The sequence below is a fragment of the Eschrichtius robustus genome, chromosome 14 (assembly GCF_028021215.1).
Source record: "Eschrichtius robustus isolate mEscRob2 chromosome 14, mEscRob2.pri, whole genome shotgun sequence".
Lineage (NCBI taxonomy): Eukaryota > Metazoa > Chordata > Mammalia > Artiodactyla > Eschrichtiidae > Eschrichtius > Eschrichtius robustus.
Genome location: NC_090837.1, coordinates 59111962 through 59130224, shown reverse-complemented (window position 1 = coordinate 59130224; position 18263 = coordinate 59111962). Strand labels below are relative to the sequence as shown.

Genomic DNA, 18263 nt, shown 5'->3' with positions numbered 1-18263 from the left:
GTTCCCTTTTCTCCACACCCTTGTCAGCATTCATTATTTTTAGATTTTTTATGATGGCTATTCTGACTGGTGTGAGGTGATACCTCATTGTAGTTTTGATTTGCATTTCTCTAATGATTAGTGATGTTGAGCACCCTTCCATGTGTTTGTTGGCAATCTGTATATCTTCTTTGGAGAAATGTCTGTTTAGGTCTTCTGCCCATTTTTGGATTGGGTTTTTTGTTTTTTTGATATTGAGCTGCATGAGCTATTTGTAAATTTTGAAGGTTAATCCTTTGTCATTTGCTTCATTAGCAAATATTTTCTCCCATTTTGAGGGTTGTCTTTAAGTCTTGTTTATGGTTTCCTTTGTTGTGCAAAAACTGTTAAGTTTCTATAGGTCCCATATATTTATTTTCGGTTTTCTTTCCATTTCTCTAGGAGGTGGGTCACAAAGGATCTTGCTGTGATTTATGTCAGAGAGTGTTCTGCCTGTGTTTTCCTCTAAGAATTTTATAGTGTCTGGCCTTACATTTACGTCTTGAATCCATTTTGAGTTTATCTTTGTGTATGGTGTTAGGGAGTGTTTTCCTTTCATTCATTTAAATGTAGCTGTCCAGTTTTCCCAGCACCACTTATTGAAGAGGCTGTCTTTTCTCCATTGTATATTCTTGCCTCCTTTATCAAAAATAAGGTGACCATATATGTGTGGGTTTATCTCTGGGCTTTCTATCCTGTTCCAGTGATCAATATTTCTGTTTCTGTGTCAGTACCATACTGTATTATTTACTGTAGCTTTGTAGTATAGTCTGAAGTCAGGCAGCCTGATTCCTCCAGCTCCATTTTTCTTTCTCAATGTTCCTTTGCTATTTGGGGTCTCTGTGTTTGCATACAAATTGTGAAACTTTTTGTTCTAGTTCTGTGAAAAACACCATTGGTAGTTTAATAGGGATTGCATTGAATCTGTAGATTGCTTTGTGTAGTATAGTCATTTTCACAATGTTGATTCTTCCAATCGAAGAACATGGTATATTTCTCCATCTGTTTGTATCATCTTTAATTTCTTTCATCAGTGTCTTATAGTTTTCTCCATACAGGTCTTTGGCTCCTTAGGTAGGTTTATTCCTAGCTATTTAATTCTTTTTCTTGCAATGGTAAATGGGAGTGTTTCCTTAATTTCTCTTTCAGATTTTTCATTATTAGTGTATAGGAATTCAAGAGATTTCTGGGCATTAATTTTGTATCCTGCTACTTTACCAAATTCATTGATTAACTCTAGTAGTTTTCTTGTAGCATCTTTAGGATTCTCTATTTAGAACACCATGTCATCTGCAAACAGTGACAGTTTTACTTCTTCTTTTCTAATTTGAAGTCCTTTGATTTCTTTTTATTCTCTGACTGTTGTGGCTAAAACTTCCACAACTATTTTGAATAATAGTGGTGAGAGTGGGAAACCTTTTCTTGTTCCTGATCTTAGTGGAAATGGTTTCAGTTTTTCACCATTGAGAACGATGTTGGCTGTGCGTTTGTCATTTATGGCCTTCATTATGTTGAGGTTAGTTCCCTGTATGCCTACTTTTTGGAGGGTTTTTATCATAAATGTGTTGAATTTTGTCGAATGCTTTTACTGCATCTATTGAGATGATCATATGGTTTTTCTCCTTCAATTTGTTAATATGTTTATCACATTGATTAATATGTGTATATTGAAGAATCCTTGCATTCCTAGATTAAACCCCAGTTGACCATGGTTTATGATCTTTTAATGTGATTTTGTATTCTGTTTGCTAGTATATTGTTGAGAATTTTTGCTTCTATGTTCATCAATGATATTGGCCTGTAGTATTCTTTCTTTGTGACATCATTGTCTGGTTTTGGTATCAGGGTGATGATGGCCTCATTGATTGAATTTGGGAGTGTTCCTCCCTCTGCTATATTTTGGAAGAGTTTCAGAATGATAGGTGTTAGCTCTTCTCTAAATGTTTTGATAGAATTCGCCTGTGAAGCCATCTGGTCCTGGGCTTTTGTGTATTGGAAGATTTTTAATCACAGTTTTAATTCAGTGCTTGTGATTGGTCTGTTTATATTTTCTATTTCTTCCTGGTTCAGTCTCGGAATGTTGTGCTTTTCTACGAATTTATCCATTTATTCCACGTTGTCCATTTTATTGGCATATTGTTGTTTGTAGTAATCTCTCATGATCCTTTGTATTGCTGCAGTGTCAGTTGTTATTTCTTCTTTTTCATTTCTAATTCTGTTGATTTGAGCCTTCTTTTTTTTCTTGATGAATCTGGCTAATGGTTTATCAAATTTGTTTATTTTCTCAAAGAACCAGTTGTTAGTTTTATTGACCTTTGCTATAATTCCCTTCAATTCTTTTTCATTGATATCTGATCTGATCTTTATTATTTCTTTCCTTCTGCTAACTTTGGGGGTTTTCTTTTTTTTTGTTCTTTCTCTAATTCCTTTAGTTGTAAGGTTACATTGTTTATTTGAGATATTTCTTCTTTCTTTATGTAAGATTGTATTGCTATAAACTTTACTCTTAGAACTGCTATTGCTGCATCCAATAGGTTTTGGGCCTTTGTGTTTTCATTGTCATTTGTTTCTAAGTATTTTTTTTTTATTTCCTTTTTGATTTCTCCAGTGATGTCTTGGTTATTTAATAGCATATTGTTTAGCCTCCTTGTGTTTTTATTTCATACAGAATTTTTCCTGTAATTGATATCTAGTCTCATAGCATTGTGATCAGAAATGATTCTTGAAAATGATTTCAATTTTCTTAAATTTACCAAGGCTTGATTTGTGACCCAAGATATGATCTATCCTGGAGAATGTTCCATGAGCTCTTGAGAAGAAAATGTATTCTGTTTTTTTGTATAGAATGTCCTATAAATATCAGTTAAGTCCGACTTGTTTAATGTATCATTTAAAGCATGTGTTTCCTTTTTTATTTTCATTTTGGATGATCTGTCCTTTGGTGAAAGTGGGGTGTTAAAGTCCCCTACTATGATTGTGGTACTGTCAATTTCCCCTTCTATGGCTGTTCACATTTGCCTTATGCATTGACGTGCTCCTATGTTGGGTGCGTAAATATTTCCAATTGTCATATCTTATTCTTGGATTGATCCTTGATCATTATGTAGTGTCCTTCTTTGTCTCTTGTAATAGTCTTTATTTTAAAGTCTATTTTGTCTGATATGAGAATTATTACTCCAGCTTTTTTTTGATTTCCATTTGCATGGAATATCTTTTTCCACCCTCTCACTTTCAGTCTGTATGTGTCCCTAGGTCTGAAGTGGGTCTCTTGTAGACAACATTTATACAGGTCTTGTTTTTGTATCCATTCAGCTGGTCTATGTCTTTTGGTTGGAGCTTTTAATCCATTTACATTTATGGTAATTATCAATATGTATGTTCCTATTACCATTTTCTTAATTGTTTTGAGTTTGTTTTTGTAAGTCTTTTCCTTCTCTTGTGTTTCCTGCCTACAGAGGTTTCTTTAGCATTTGTTGTAAAGTTGGTTTGGTGGTACTGAATTATCTTAACTTTTGCCTTGTGTAAAGGTTTTAATTTCTCTGTCGAATCTGAATGAGATCCTTGCTGGGTAGAGTAATCTTCGTTGTAGTTTTTTCTCTTTCATCACTTTAAATATGTCCTGCCACTTCCTTCTGGCTTGCAGAGTTTCTGCTGAAAGATCAGCTGTTAACCTTATGGGGATTCCATTGTATGTTTGTTTTTGTTTTTGTTTTCCCCTTGCTGCTTTTAATATTTTTTCTTTGTATTTAATTTTTGATAGTTTGATTAATATGTGTCCTGACGTGTTTCCCCTTGGATTTATCCTGTTTGGGACTCTCTGTGCTTCCTGGACTTGATTAACTATTTCCTTTCCCATATTAAGGAAGTTTTCAACTTTAATCTCTTCAAACATTTTCTCAGTCTTTCTGTTTCTCTTCTTCTTCTGGGGCCCCTATAGTTAGAATGTTGGTGCATTTAATGTTGTCCCAGAGGTCTCTGAGACTGTCCTCCATTCTTTTCATTTTTTTTTTTTTTTTCTTTATTCTGCTCTGTGGTAGTTATTTCCACTGTTTTATCTTCCCGGTCATCCATCAGTTCTTCTGCCTCAGTTATTCTGCTATTGATCCCTTCTAGAGAATTTTTAATTTCATTTATTGTGTTGTTCATCACTGTTTGTTTGCTCTTTAGTTCTTCTAGGTCCTTGTTAAACGTCTTTTGTATTTTCTCCATTCTATTTCCAAGATTTTGGATCATCTTTACTATCATTACTCTGATTTCTTTTTTAGGTAGTTTGCCTATTTCCTCCTCATTTGTTTGGCCTCATGGGTTTTTACCTTGATCCTTCATCTGCTGTGTGTTTCTCTGTCTTCTCATTTTGCTTTACTTACTGTGTTTGGGGTCTCCTTTTCACAGGCTGCAGGTTGGGAATACCCGTTGTTTTTAGTGTCTGCCTCCAGTGGCTAAGGTTTGTTCAGTGTGTTGTGTAGGCTTCCTGGTGGAGGGGACTAGTACCTGTGTTTTGGTGGATGAAGCTGGATCTTGTGTTTCTGGTGGGCAGCACTGTGTCCGGAGGTGTGTTTTGGCATGTCTGTTACCTTATTATGATTTTAGGCTGCCTCTCTGCTAATGGGTGGGTTCCTGTCTTGTTAGTTGTTTGGCATAGCGTGTCCAGCACTATAGCTTGCTGGTAATTGTGTGGAGCTGGGTCTTAGCTTTGATATGGAATTCTCTGGGGGAACATTCACCATTTGATATTATGTGGAGCCAGTAGGTGTCTGGTGAAACAATGTCCTGATCTTGGCTCTCCCATCTCAGAGGCAGAACCCTGATGCCTGGCTGGAGCACCAATACCCTGTCAGCCACATGGCTCAGAAGAAAAGGGAGAAAAATAAAGAAAGAAAGAAAAAATAAAATAAAATAAAGTTATTAAAATAAAAAATTAAAAAATTATTAGAAATAAAAGAATTAAAAAGTAATTAAAAATAGAAAGAAAGAAGAGAGCAACCAAACCAAAAAACAAATCCATCAATTGTAACCAGTGCTAAAAACTAGCCCCCCCCCAAAAAAAAATGGACAGAGAAAACCCTGGGACAAATGGTAAAAACAAAGCTATACAGACAGCATCACACAAAGAAGCATGCATATACACACTCACAAAAAGAGAAAAGGGAAAAAAAAATAATTCAGGTATTCCACAGGTGCAGGGTAAATCAAGTTCATTATGGAGATTTGATCCGCTGCCCCTGATGTTGCTGTGAGAGATTTCCCTTTCTCTTCTTTGTTTGCACAGCTCCTGGGGTTCAGCTTTGGATTTGGCCCCACCTCTGGATGTAGGTTGTCTGAGGGCTTCTTTTCTTTGCTCAGACAGGACGGGGTTAAAGTAGCAGCTGATTAGGGGGATCTGGCTCACTTAGGCCAGGGAGAGGGATGAGTACGTAATGCAGGGCAAGCCTCTGGCGGCAGAGGCCAGCGTGACATTGCAACAGCCTGAGGTGCACTGTGTTCTCCCGGGGAAGTTGTCCATCACAGGACCCTGGCAGTGGCAGGCTGCACAGGCTCCTGAGAGGGGAGGTGTGGATATTGACTTGTGCTTTCACACAGGCTTCTTGGTGGCCGCAGGAAGAGCCTTAATGTTTCATGCCTGTCTCTGTTGTCCACACTGATAGCCGTGGCTCATGCCCATCTCTGGAGCTCATTTAGGTGGTGCTCTGAATTCCCTCTCCTCATGCACCCCAAAACAATGGTCTCTTACCTCTTAGGCAGGTCCAAACTTTTCCCCAGACTCCCTCCTGGCTAGCTGTGACACACTAAGCCCCTTCAGGCTGTCTTCACACAGCCAACCCCAGTCCTCTCCCTGGGATCTGACTTCTGAAAGCTGAGCCTCAGCTCCCAGCCCCCACCCACCCTGGTGGGTAAGCAGACAAACCTCTCAGACTGGTGAGTTCTGGTCAACACCTATCCTCTGTGTGAGAATCTCTCCACTTTGCCCCCTGCACCCCTGTTGCTGTGCTCTCCTCCATGGCTCCAAAGCTTCCCCCCCCCCACTGCTACCCCCTGTATCTGCCAGTGAAGGGGCTTCCTAGTGTGTGGAAACGTTTCCTCCTTCACAGCTCCATCCCAGTGGTGCAGGTCCTGTCCCCCTTCTTTTGTCTGTGTTTTTTCTTTTGCCCTACCCAGGTACATGGGGAGTTTCTTGCCTTTTGGGAAGTCTGAGGTCTTCTGCCAGTGTTTAGTAGGTGTTCTGTAGGAGTTTTTCCACATATAGATGTATTTCTGATGTATTTGTGGGGAGGAAGGTGATCACCATGTCTTTCTTTTCTGCCATCTTGAAGGTCTCTCTTCTTGTCTTTTTGACAATAGACATCCTGACAGGTGTGAGGTGATATCTCATTTTGGTTTTGATTTGTGTTTCCTTGATGATTAGTGATGTTGAGTATCTTTTCATGTACCTGTGGGCCATTTGCATACTTTTTTGGAAAAATGTCTACTCAGGTTCTTTGCCCTTTGTTTAATTAGGTTACTTGGTTTTTTGCTATATAGATTTGTATGAGTTCTTTGTATATTTTAGATATTAGCCCCATATTTGATATGTGGTTTGCAAATATTTTCTCCCATTTCATTTGTTACCTTTTCATTTTGTTGATGGTTTCCATAGCCGGAAAGAAGCTTTTTAGTTTGATGTAGTCTTGCTTGTTTATTTTTTTGCTTTTGTTGCCTTTGTTTTGGTGTCAAGTCCAAAAAAGAACATTGCCAGGACCAATGTCATACCTCTATGCTTTCTTCTAGGAGTTTTATGATTTCAGGTGTTATATTTAACTCTTTAATTCTTTTTGAACTGACTTTTCTGTATGGTGTAAGAGAGAGAACTAGTTTTGTTCTTTTGCATTTGGCTAACCAGTATTCCCAGTGCCATTTATTGAAGAGATTATCTTTTCCCTATTTTATATTCTTGTCTCCTTTGTTGAAAATTAACTGACCATATATTCCTTCTTAGAAGTTATACATGAAAACAAACTTTCTTTTTAAAACTTAAAGTGGTACCAATAAATCTAAAGACTAGCTTTGACTGCCTCCCAGTGTACCTGCCCCAGCTCTATCTTGGTTCTCATCCTAGAGAAAATCACTGTTAACAGTTTAGTGTGTTTCTTTCTAAACCTTATATATATACCGTTTCATAATTTGCTAGGTATATATTATTCTGCAAATTGCTTCTACCTCTATATATTGTGACTGAGATATCTATTTATGTCAGTTAATAGACATCTAAAACTTTGCACTTGATAGAAGGGGACAATGAGGCTTGTCAAATACAAAAGGCACTCTTAAGATCACACAACTATTTAGCAATAATCTTGGACAAGAATCCAGGTTTTAATTTCAATTAAAGTCCTTCACCTCTCAGATGTCTTCAATCAGAAGACCCAATCACATTATTTCATGGTGGCTTTTCACTTTGGTATTATAAGTTCTGTTACTTTAATGTTGAATTTTATTTTCAGATATACTTCTGTCACTAAATAACTCAAATTTGGAAATTGACAGACATAGAGTATAAAGAAAAATATGTATTTAAACAGTATTCAATAGCAAAAATCTAAAATACATGTTTATTTTTCTCAATGTCAGAAAATAGGGGAAAATTCTATTTTATGTGTGGTCTTTAACTGGTAAAACATAGTAATCATTGCAAGCAATGTAACGGACATATTTGAAGGCCTGAGTATTCCTATATAAGGCAATGTAGTGTTGGCTGGAAAAAAAGAATCACTAAAATGAAAACCATAACTATTGAGATGGTGTGAAAAATGTTTGAGAGAAGTTTCCCATTTGTATCCTACACCTGATTACATGAGATTAAAATGTCAAAGTTTAATTCCTCATCATAAAGTTATCTGTAGATTTCCTCATTGAGGATAAGAGAAAATTCTCTCTCTCAAGTACTTATACTTGATGTTTCCCCTCTCATACTAGGTGGAGTGGCAAAACCCGAAATCATGTAATCCCTAGCTAAGATTACTTCCCTATTCCTAGAGCAGCTATGGTTAGTGACTGAACTTTTTTCATACAAACTGGTTTCTACTACTAAAAATTATATCTATGTACATAAAACTCTATCACATTCCAAAAAGTGTGATTACTTTATCATACCACAGTATCATTTTTTCCACATAGCACACTATAATTTTATGTAAGTTGATTATAATTGTAAATTGTCTTAATTTTGACTCTACTATGCTGCTTATTTTATTTCCTCTTTAGAGTTGATTTTATAGTCTATTATTTACCAGTATCAGAAATATTCAAGATGTATTTCATTATTATCATAACCCAGACTGTATACTGATCAAAGTGTTATTTTATCAGTATTTTAAAATGAGTTCACTGTAAATGGGGTTCTGCTAATAACCTTATTGTTCTTAACTTACTCCTTCAGGAAGCAGCAAGATTTCTCCAAGAAAAACATAGTCTGTAACATCTATGCCATTTGATAGACAATATTTTACTATGCTAACATCCCTTCTTGTTCCCGTTTTTGTGAGTCACTGACAATGTAGTATACATAGGGATGTGACAGGAATGATATACAGCTGCAAGGCTTCAACTAAGCTGTTCTGTTTCCACTGGATGCCTTGAGCGTTTTGACATAGACAGAGAGCTTTATCAAGCTTGTTGTCCTGAACATAGCTCACCATCTCTCAATTGATAAATTACTGTTTCTAAAAGTTTATCTTTTAGATGTAAAGATTTTGTGAAGAGATTAATGCTATGGTTCATTCATATTTCAGGGTCAATTGTTTTAATCTGATGAGGTAAAAACACTTTTATTAATATGAGTTTTGACTGAGAACAAAAAGGACTAAAGAGAAATAAAAATGAAAGAGATGTACACAAGCCCATGGTAGAAAGAAGTCACTGGATTTCTCCATCTTTGACTCCTTTCTTCCTTCTCTTCCATCTTTGTTATAGATAGAAATTTCCTACTAACAGGAACACATAAAAACCTATTTCAAAGATGATGTTTCATTTCTTAATGTAAACAACTTCATGTTTTTAAGATCCTACAATTAGAGAGTTAGCTTTTAAAGAGCCTGGTATAAACCTGATGTCTCCAAGTGCCCTGAGCTTTGGATTTTTAAAGTCCATTGGTCATGTATATGAAATAAAATTTCAATAAAGTCCACCATACTGTAGTAATGATTTTTTTACCTCAAAGCCTGATGGAGGTTAAGGTAGTAAGCAGATATAGTAAATCTTAGTTCCCACACTTTGACAAACCTAATTTAGACCTCTCTGAGAGTGGACAATCTAGAGTTCTGCTAGCTCAACATTGTGAAATTAGTATGAAGACCTATTCCCAGGCAAAATAGAATGTTAGATGGTCTTTTTATGAGACAACAGGATTGCAGGTAATTTTTTTTAGCCATTTTTATCTCAATGAAAAGTAAATATTCTTAGTTTTCTCATAAGCATTTTGTCACTAACGCATATTTTATAGACATAATTCAAGTGACTTTATTTCCCAAATGGCTTTGGTGCATTTTCATATATTGTGCTTTGTTTGAATTCAAAACAACTCCAGATTCTGAACATTTAAGTTTCATGCCACACAATGGCAGATAAATTTAATATGGGCAAAACCCTTTAGGAATGCAGATATTAGCTTCTTAAACAGGATTATTTCCTCTGGAGCGCTAAGATATTATGAGAACAGAGTTTTTTTGTTTTTTTTTTTTTTTTTTAATAGCTTAAGAATCGGTATAATTCAGTGGGCTCCAAGTAAGTTAGTATTAAAATACATTAATTCATGATAATTTCTTAATCATAGTAAGTCCAGCCCTGAGCTAGATTTTACAGAAAAAAATGTTAACTTGAGCTGAAAAAACAATGCCTATACATATGAAAGAGTTTTTAACAATGCAAAGTACTCTACTTCAAGATATATACTGAGGTCTAAATTAGTGCTCCAGATGAGATGTGCTACAGAGCTCAGAAGTGGAAACTCAGGGTGTAGATTGAAGAATGTGAGCATAAACTTAGGCAAGAGGTAACACTGATCTTGGCCCTCAATCATGGATAAGTTTGTTTTTACTGTTGTTATTGTTGTTGTTTTTCATAGATTTCATTTTTTAGAGAAGTTTTAGCTTCACAGCAAAATTGCACACAGAGAATTTCCATATACCTCTTGGCCCCACCAATATCATAATCTCCTCCAATATCAACATCTTCCACTAGAGTGATACATATGTCACAATCAGTGAACCTACATTGAAACATTGTTATCACCCAAAGTCCATAGTTTACATTAGGTTTAATCTGGTGTTTTACAAACTATGGGTTCTGAAAAATGTAAAATGACATGTATTTTCTATTGCAGTATCATACAGAAGAGTTTCACTGGCCTAAGAATTGTCTGTGCGCTGCTCATTCCTCTCTTCCATCTAACCACTGGCAAAAACTGATCATATTACTGTCTCCATAGTTTTGCTTTTTTCAGAATGGTGTATAGTTGGAGTCATACAGTATGCAGTTTTTTTCATATTGGCTTCTTTCACTTAGTTATAAAAAGTTAAGATTCTTTCATGTCATTTCATGGTTTGATAGTTCATTTCTTTTTAATGTTGAATAATATTCCTTTATCTGGATGTTGCTTGGTTCCTTCCAAGTTTTGGCAACTATGAATAAAACTGCTATAAACACCCACACACAGTGTTTTGTGAGGACATTGGATAAGGTTTATATGGCCCATGTAAATAAGACATGGAGAAAATATTTGAATTCATTGAAAAATTTATTTAGAGATCATAATAATCCTTCTTTATATGTTTTTAATATAGAGATAGAGGACTATATGACAACTCCATAAAAGCATGTGAATATCTTGGGAAGTTTGATGGATATTCATATGACTATTATTAAAATATGAGTAAAGTATTCGATTTAGGATTGAAGCTGAATGCAGCATTAAGGAAAGTCAAGGGAAAAGGACTGCTTGTACCAGTTCTCGGTCCCTGCTTGTCTTCTGCTCTGCCTGCATACTTTGAACTTCACCAAATACAAACTCTGCAGTTATTCAGATCTTTCTCTTTTGAAGTTATCGAATGATGATCTGTTTTGAGTTGAGTATGTCTGTTGGAGGGCTTAAAGCTTCCCCTTCACCCAAAAGGCTTATCGAAACCTTTTTTCCAACTACAAACTGAACATAACTTCTGGTAAACAAATATCTTCATTTTGTCTATTTCCAGTGATATTTTAATATCCATCCTACAATTATACCTCAGGCAGCTGTCCTATTCCTTAATACAGCTCTGTGTTTATATAAGGTTAATAAGGAAGAGGAAAGGTGATTTATCTTTATTATTTTTAATTTGATGTTTATATTTTTTTCAGATTTGGTAACATAGCCAAGAGAATAGGGGGCCATACTGAGTGAGTCTAAAATACCAAACTATATTAATGACCTTGGCCATTACATAGAAAATGTCCAAAAAGGCAAATATTCTGGACTTTTCTGTTGGCTCTTAAGAAGTGTTCCTTCCCTCCCTCCCTTTCTTCCTTCACATTTAAAGAATTGCAAAAGCTAAGTTTCATGCCAAATAGGATTCAAGCTGTCTAGGAAAGAGTATTAAACAGAACTTATCTACAGCAAGATAAAAATGAAATTAAAATCCTTATTGTTGGTCACATTTTTTTGTTCTTTTTTGCTTACTGGTAACTTTGATGAAAGTTTCGGTTTGGATGTTGTTTATAATAGAATTATGTAATGGAATAGTCCAAATAAAGAGTAGCCGTGTTTATTTCTCCATGAAGAACATAGAAATTTAGAGTTGAAAGGCAAGTTTAGAATAAAACTATCCTAAAGCTTTCATTTTTAAGTCAAAGCCACTCAAGTCAAATGATTTTCCTGAGTTCATCTTAATGGTAGCCAGAAATGATGCCTAAATCACCCAGCTTCTTGCATTGTAGCATAATGCATAATAGCATAATGCCTAAACCTATCAATATATTTAATGATAATTAAAATAAATCACTCAAAAGAGTCTCATAAAATCCCACAAGGACTCAGAGGCAAAAAATATACAAATCAATTTTCACTGCAAAGTAAAGGAGCTGTTACAGTGGAGGATTACTGGACTGAATGTCAATATTATGACATAGTATGAGTGTGTTTCCTGTTTGGTAATTGCAATCATTGTTGCTTTTGTTGTGGTCATCAATTTGTAATGCTTGGTGTCAGGTTATTTATCTCTTGTAAAAATAAAATACAGTGTGTGTGTGTGTGTGTGTGTGTGTGTGTGAAAATAAATAAATAAATAAATAAAGAGTCATAATTTGGAGGAGATGGTGGAGGTTTCATCATTTTAGGTGTATGTCCTTTGTAGAAAACAAAACAAAACAAATTTATAGTACAAGTGTACATCTGATTAAATGATTCTTATCCCTACGTGTTATTCAAAGTAATAGAGTATAAATAACAATACAAGCTAATGTTCTTTCTGCATTCCTCTGTCCCTTTGTTGTCAACACACGTGCCTGCTTATGTTACATAAGATAGAGTGTGTGTTTATCTTTTGTAATTATATGTATAAATATTTGATAGCAGTATACAGTTTTAAAAGGAAGCTTGTCAATAATGTGGCCGTCACAAAATGGCTTTTCTCCTTAGCTTTAAGGCACATTTGTCATTCAGTAACCCATTAAAAAAGAAATAGATCACAGAATTTCCAGTTGGGATATTCTAAAACCATCACCTTTCTTGTGGTAACAACCCCTTTGAATTAATATATTCAAGATCAAAGGTCTTCCATTATAGCAGGGATATTAAGAAATTAAATATCCATGGCATTGTATAGTCAATGGTAAGTCTACTTTATTTCCTTGCAAGAAAGTAATTTAAATAAACCACGTTTTACTATAATTATAATGTTATAGATAATATAATCCATTTGGGTGGAGTGAAGTTGGAAATTTTAGCTTATGGTACAGGCAAAGAATCCTAGTTCTAAAGAGATTATTTAAATTAACTTACTATAACTGTACATTGGTGAATACTTTGAGTTAATGTTACGTCAGTAGAATCTCTTCATGTATCAGTATACCTGAGGGAAGCTGGTTGCCCTGAGTGTTTTTTTAAAGGGAGTATATCACTTATTTGTGAAATAGCATGTATTAACTTCCTATGTAACATATACAATTGATAGAAGTGCTGCCCCTTATATTAAAATGCATTTTAATTTTTAATATATTTTAAATTAATACTTTATATTTTAGAACAGGTTCAGTTTTATATTGAGTGGAAAGTACAAAGAGTTCCCCTAAACTCCCTATTCCCACACACATACAACCTTCTCCACTCCCACTATCAACATTTCACAACAGAGTGGTACATTCATTACAACTGATGAACCTACCTTAAGATATCCTTATTACCCAAAGTCCATAGTTTATATTAGGGTTCACTCTTGGTGCTATACATTCTATGGGTTTTGACAAATGTATAATGACAGGTATCTACCATTGTAGTAACATACAGAATAGTTTCACTGCCCTAAGAATCCTGTGTTTCAGGCCTTCACCCCCACACCATCTTTAAAAACCACTGATCTTTTTACTGTCTACTTTTGCCTTTTCCATAGTGTCATATAGTTGGAGTCATACAATATGTAGCCTTTTCAGATTGTCTTCTTTTACATCGTAGTATGAGTTTAAGTCTTTTCATGGCTTGATAGCTCATTTCTTTTTAATATTGAATAATAGTTCACTGTCTGGATGTATCACATTTATTTTTCCAGTCACATACTAAAGGATATTTTGGTTGCTTCCAAAATTTGGCAATTATGAATAAAGCTGCTATAAATGTTTTGTGTGGACATTGGTTTTAAATTCCTTTGAATACATACCAAAAGCTGTATTGGATGTACTTATTGGATGGTATTAAGTTTTATAAAAACCTGCCAAACTGTTTTCTAAAGTGGCTTGTACCACTTTGCATTCCACCAGCAATGAATGAGTGTTCCTGTTGTTTCACATCCTCTCCAGCAGTTGAGGTCATCAGTGTTCTGGATTTTGCACATTGTAATAGGTTTATAGTGGTATTTCCTTGTTGTTTTAATTTGTATTTTTCTGATGACATATGATGTTGAGCATCTGTTTATTTGCTTATATGCCCTCTGTATTCCTCCTTGGTGAGGTGTCTATTAAGGTCACTGACCCATTTTTTAATTGGGTTATTCGTTTCCTTATTATTGGGTTTTAAGATTTTTCTGTATATTTTGTGGGACTCGTTTATCAGATGTGTCTTTTGCAAATATTTTCTCCTAGTCTGTGACTTGTCTTCTCATTCTTTTGACATTGTCTTTCAAAGAGTAGACATTTTTAATTTTAATAAAGTGTAGCTTATCAATTAATTTGATCATGATGGATTATGACTTTGGTGTTTTATATAAAAAGTCCTCACCAGAACTCACCATCAAAAAAACCAAACAACTCAATTAAAAAAATGGGAGAAGATCTAAATAGACATTTTCCAAAGAAGACATAGAGATGGCCAATGGTCACATTAGAAGATGCTCAACATCAATAATCATCAGAGAAATACAATCAAAACCACAATGAGATATCACCTCATGCCTGTCAGAATGGTCATTATCAAAAAGACCACAAACAACAAGTGTTGGTGAGGATGTGGAGAAAAGGGAACTCTCCTGCACTGTTGGTGGGAATGTAAATTGGAGCAGTCACTATGGAAAACAGTATGGAATAGTCCTCAAAGAATTAAAAATAGAACTACCATATAATCCAGCAATTCCACTCCTGGGTATTTATCCAAAGAAAACAAATACACTATTTCAAAAAAATATATATGCACCCAACATTATTTATAATAGCCAAGATATGGAAGCAACCTAAGTGTTCATCAATAGGTGGATGGATAGAGAAGATGTATATATGCAATGGAATATTAGACTTAAAAAAGAATAAAATCTTGCCATTTGCAACAACATAGATGGACCCACAGGGTTTTATGCTAAGTGAAATAAGTCAGACAGAGAAAGACAAATACTGTATGATTTCACTTGTATGTGGAATCTAAAAGACAAAATAAATAAAACAATATAACAAAACAGAAACAAAGTTAAAAATACAGAGAATAAACAGGTGGTTGCCAGAGGAGAGCAGGGTGGGGGAGGGAAATATAGGTGAGGGAAATTAAGAGGTACAAACTTCCATTTGCAAAACAAATGAGTCATGGGAATGAAGTGTACAGTGTGCGAAGCATAGTCAATAACAATGTAATATCTTAATATGGTGACAGATCATAACTAGACTTACCATGGTGATCATTTTGAAATGTATAGCAATATCTAATCACTATACTGTATAACAGGAACTAATATAGTGTTGTTATATTTCACAAGCTAACTAACAAACTCATAGCAAAAGAGATCAAAAGAGGAAGGAGGTGGGTGAAGGGGAATTGGAGGAAAGCAGTCAAAAGGTACAAACTTCCAGTTATAAGATAAGTAAGTACTAGGAATGTAATGCACAACATGATAAATATAATTCACACTGCTGTATGTTGTATATGAAAGCTGTTAAGATAGAGAACTCCTAATAGTTCTCATCACAGGGAAAATATTATTTTTCTATTTCTTTAATTTTGTATCTATAAGAGATGATAGATATTCATTAAACTTATTGTGATAATCACTTCATGATATAAGTCAAATAATTATTCTGTACACCTTAAACTTATACAATGCTGTATGTCAATTATATCTCAATAAAACTGGAAGAAAAAGTGTTAAAAAATAAGTAAAAAGTCATCTCCCTATCTAAGGTCATCTAGATTTTCTCTTATGTTATCTTCTAAGAGTTTTATAGTTGTGCATTTTATGTTTAGGTGTATTATCCCTTTTGAGTTAATTTTTCTGAAAGGTATATGTGTGTGTCTAGATTCATATTTTTTCTTGTGTATGTCCAGTTGTTCCAGCACCATTTGTTAAAGATTTTCTTTGTTCCATTGTATTTACTTTGCTACTTTTTCAAAGATCAATTGATTGTATGTATGGGGGTCTATTTTGGGGCTCTCTATTTTGTTCCATTGACCTATTGGCCTTTTCTTTCACCAATACCACATTCTTTTGGTTACTGTAGCTTTATAGTAAATTTTAAAGTCCGTTAGTGTCAGTCTGCTGACTTTGTTCTTGTCCTTCAGTATTGTGTTGGCTGTTCTGGGTCTTTTGTCTCTCCATATAAACTTTAGAATCTGTTTGTTAATATCCACAAAATAATTTGCTGGAATTTTTATTGGGATTATTTTGAATTCATAGATCAAGTTGGGAAGAACTGATATCTTGACACTATTGAGTCTTCCTATCTATGAACATGAAGTATCCTTCCATTTATTTAGTTCTGCCTTGATAGCTTTCATCAGAGTTTCATAGTTTTTGTCATATAGATCTTATGCATATTTTGTTAGATCTATGTCTAAGTATTTCATTTTGAGGATACTAATGTAAATTATATTGTGTCTTAATTTTTAATTCCACTAGTTCATTGCTGGTATATTGGAAAGTAATTGAAGTTTTACATTAACCTTATATCTTGCAAATTTGCTATAATGGCTTTAAGTGCTAGAATTTTTTTTGTCCATTCTCTCAGATTTTCTGCATAGATTGTCATGTCATCTGCCAACAAAATTTTATTTCTTCCTTCTCAATCTGTATACCTGTTATTTATTTTTTGTCTTATTAAATTATCCAAGACTTCCAGTACAATGTTGAAAATCTGTGGTGAAAGGGCCTTGTTTCTGACCTTAACAAGAATACTTTAAGTTTCTCACCATTATATATGATGTTAGCTGTAGAATTTTTGTAGATTTTTAAAATTAAATTAAGGAAGTTTCTCCGTATTCCTAGTTTTCCAGGAGTTTTTTTTTTTTTTTTAATCATTAATATGTGTTGGTTTTTGTCAAATGCTTTTTCTATATCGATTGATACAAACTTAACCATTCTTAAGTCTGTTGATATGAGGAATTACATTAATTGATTTTCAAATGTTGAACCAGTCTTTTATATCTTGGATAAATCTCACTTGGTCATGAGGGGGGTGAGTATAGTTTTTTTTTTTAAACATGATTTTTGCTAGAACTTTGTTGAAGATTTTTACACATAAGTTCATGAGAGATATTGGTCAGTAGTTTTCTCAAAATGTCTTTGTTTGGTTTTGGTATTATGGCAATTCCAGTCCCATAGCATTAGCTAAGGGAATATTCCTACTGCTTCTACCCTCAGAAAGAGATTATAGAGAATTGGAATACTCTGGTAGAATAAATCAGTGAGTCCAGCTGTGCCTGGTGCTGTATGGTTATTACTCATTAATGCAATTTCTTTAATAGATATATGCTTATTAAGATTGTCTACTTATTTTTGTGTGAGTTTTGGCAGACTGTGTTTTTTAAGGAATTGACCATTTCATCAAGGTTATCAAATTCATGGTCATAGAATTGTTCATAATATTCGTCTGCTTTTCTTTAAATGCTCATGGGAGATGTAGGGATGTCCCTTCTTTTAATATTTCTGATATTAGTAATTTTCCTTCTCCCTCTTTTTTCTTAGTTAATCTATCAAGAGACTTAACTATTTTATTGACCTTTTCAAAGAATCATGTTGGTTTTTTGTTTTTTTTTTGTTTTTTTGCTTTTCCTTATTGTTTCCTGTTTTCAATTTCATTGATTTCTTCTCTATTTTTTTCTTCTGCTTACTTGAATTTAATTTGCTCTCTGTTTTCTACTATCCTAAGGTGGCAGCTCAGATTACTGATTTTAGATCTTTTTTCTTTTTTAATATATATATTCAATACTATAAATTTCCCTCTAAGTCCTTCTTTTGCTTCATCCCACAAATTCTAAGTTGTTTTTATTTTCATTTAGTTTAAATAATTTCAAATTTCTCTTGATATTTCTTCTTTCACCCATATGTTATTTACAAGTTATTGTTTAATCTTCAAATATTTTGAGATTTTCCAGTTACCCTTCTGTTATTGATTTCTAAACCACTTTCATTGTGGTCTGAGAACAGACATTGTAAGATTTCTATTATTTTGCATTTCCTAAGGTGTGTTTTATGGCTAAGAATATGGTCTGTCTTGGTGAATGTTCCATGTGAGCTTGAGAAAAATGTGTATTCTGATATTGTCTATAGATGTCAATTATATTCAGTTGATGAAGTCACTGTTGAATTCCAGGATGTCCTTACTGAATTACT

General features: G+C 34.3%; 1 protein-coding gene across 1 annotated transcript in view; it reads left to right on the top strand.

Moving 5' to 3' along the window:
• Positions 1-18263, top strand: part of RIT2 (Ras like without CAAX 2) — a 568015-nt gene that overhangs the window by 332384 nt on the left and 217368 nt on the right.